The sequence below is a fragment of the Felis catus genome, chromosome B3 (genome assembly GCF_018350175.1).
Source record: "Felis catus isolate Fca126 chromosome B3, F.catus_Fca126_mat1.0, whole genome shotgun sequence".
Taxonomy (NCBI): domain Eukaryota; kingdom Metazoa; phylum Chordata; class Mammalia; order Carnivora; family Felidae; genus Felis; species Felis catus.
This window is the reverse complement of record NC_058373.1, coordinates 146,994,488-146,996,969: the sequence shown is the minus strand read 5'-3', so window position 1 is coordinate 146,996,969 and position 2,482 is coordinate 146,994,488. Positions and strand designations below refer to the sequence as shown.

Below are 2,482 nucleotides of genomic sequence, written 5' to 3'. Positions count from 1 at the left end.
TCACTGTGTCCTTGCACAGTAATACATGGCCGTGTCTGCAGACCTCAGACTGCTTAGCTCCATGTAGGCTGTGTTTGTGGATGTGTCTGCCGTCAGAGTGAGTCTGCCCTGGAACTTCTGTGCATAACTTGTAGCACCATCTTCAGGGTCAATGCTTCCCATCCACTCAAGCCCTTGTGCAGGAGCCTGTTGCACCCGTGCATATAGTAATCAGTGAAGCTGTATCCAGATGCTTTGCAGAAGGTCTTCACTGATGCCCCAGGCTTCCTCACTTCAGCCCCAGACTGCACCAGCAAAACCTGGGAGTGCACACCTGTAGAGAGGGGACAAGAGTGGATGAAATCAATGTTGACTGGTCCTGGTCCTCTCCTGTGTCCAGGGACTTGGGTGACCCTTACCTGTAGCCACTGCCCCCAGGTAGAGGATTCTCCAGCTCCAGTCCATTGTGAGGGGGTGTGTCTCAGGGTCTCCGGTAGAGGATGGCGTTGTATGGTGATGTTCTCAGGGCACAGACACACCCATATTTAACCTAGTGCTCTAATGATTATTTGCATAGTCATGAGACAGAGTATTTCATACACAGGACCAGAACCATCTAGAGAATGTCACAGGGACCGTGCACATTGGGACTCAGAGAGCACCAGTCTAATCCTTGTTTGAGGACGTGGGTCCTTGGCCAGGTTCCTGAACTGTGTGCAGACTGAGCTCCTGCCACTGAGTGATAAGACCTTACAGGAAATTCTCCCCATTGTGGACCAGTATTGAATGAGGCAGAGACCACCTGAACCTGTTGTTGGCTCTGATATCTGAACGTCTTATTCCTGGATAAGCGTGACTCCAAACTGCTGCACAAAATGGGGTAATAAACGCATCCTGGTTTCCATCTCTTAGATGAAGATATCTAAAAGCCCTGGACTAGCAGCGTCTTCAAGTGTCTTCTCACTGCCTGAGTTCATTAAATGCTCTGATGGAACAGGATATTTAAACACCCTTTAGCATCCCTCATCTACTGATATTTTAGATTGCTGTCTGGAAAAGGAAACACTGGCTTCTTACAGGAAAGCCTTCCTCACCCCTTGTGCACCTACTCACCTGGGGTATCAGCCTGGTGCTGGGTAGTACTGAAAGCTCCCTGCAGTCTAGGCCTGGCCCTGCAGGGAGGTTCCTGTCAAGACTCACAGGACATTTATTCCAGTGTCTCTACTCCAACATTACATGGTGGATTGGAGCAGAATATGCCACCCCAAATATGCCGCTGGAATGAAACTTGCTTGAGAAACAGCCAGTGCAGAGACGCACTGACCATCCTTTGTTCCCTAAACAGAATATAAATCTCCTATGTGAAATACACCCTTTTTGTACCAGGAGGGGAGAACTGTGCTTATCACCAGAAAAAGGAATTTAGGCCCCAGAATGCTGTGTGGAGAAACCTTAGTTCTTCACTATTGTAGTAACACTAAGCACATTGAAGCTCTCAGTTTTCCCCATTGAGGATGATATTAGCAGTGGGTCTTTCATATATGGCTTTTATGATCTCGAGGTATGCTCCTTCTATCCCTACTTTCTTGAGGGTTTTTATCAAGAAAGGATGCCGTATTTTGTCGAATGCTTTATCTGCATCTATGGAGAGGATCATATGGTTCTTGTCCTTTCTTTTATTGATGTGATGAATCATGTTGTTTTGCAGATATTGAACCAGCCCTGCATCCCAGGTATAAATCCCACTTGGTCGTGGTGAATAATTTTTTTAACGTATTGTAGGATCTGGTAGGCTAAATTCTTGTTGAGGATTTTTGCATCCATGTTCATCAGGGAAATTGGTCTATAGTTCCCCTTTGTAGTGTGGTCTCTGTCTGGTTTTGGAATCAAGGTAATTCTGGCTTCACAGAAAGAGTCTGGAAGTTTTCCTTCCATTTCTATATTTTGGAACAGCTTCAAGAGAAGAGGTGTTAACTCTTCCTTAAATGTTTGGTGGAATCCCCTGGAAAGCCATCTGGCCCTGGACTCTTGTTTTTGACAGATTTTTTATTACTAATACTATTTCCTTACTGGTCATGGGTCTGTTCAAATTTTTATATTTCTTCCTGTTTCAGTTTGGTCGCGTATATGTTTCTAGGAATTTTCCCATTTCTTCCAGATTGCCCATTTTATTGGCATATAATTGCTCATAATACTCTCTTATTATTGTTTTTATTTCTGTTGTGTTGGTTGTGATCTTTCTTCTGTCATTCTTGATTTTAGTTATTTGCATCCTTTCCTTTTTCTTTTTGATCAAACTGGCTAGTGGTTTATCAATTTTGTTCATTTTTTCAAAGAACCTGCTTCCGGTTCCATTGATTTGGTCTACTGGGTTTTTTTTTGTTTCGATAGCATTAATTTCTTTTGTAATCTTTATTATTTCCTGTCTTCTGCTGATTTTCGGTTCTATTTGCTGTTCTTTTTCCAGCTCCTTAAGGTGTAAGGTTAGGTTGTGTATCTGAGA

At 43.6% G+C, this 2,482-nt stretch overlaps 1 pseudogene; it reads right to left on the bottom strand.

Annotated features, from left to right (window-relative positions):
* Positions 1-444, bottom strand: LOC123386255 (annotated as a pseudogene).
* Positions 445-2,482: the final 2,038 nt, after the last annotated feature.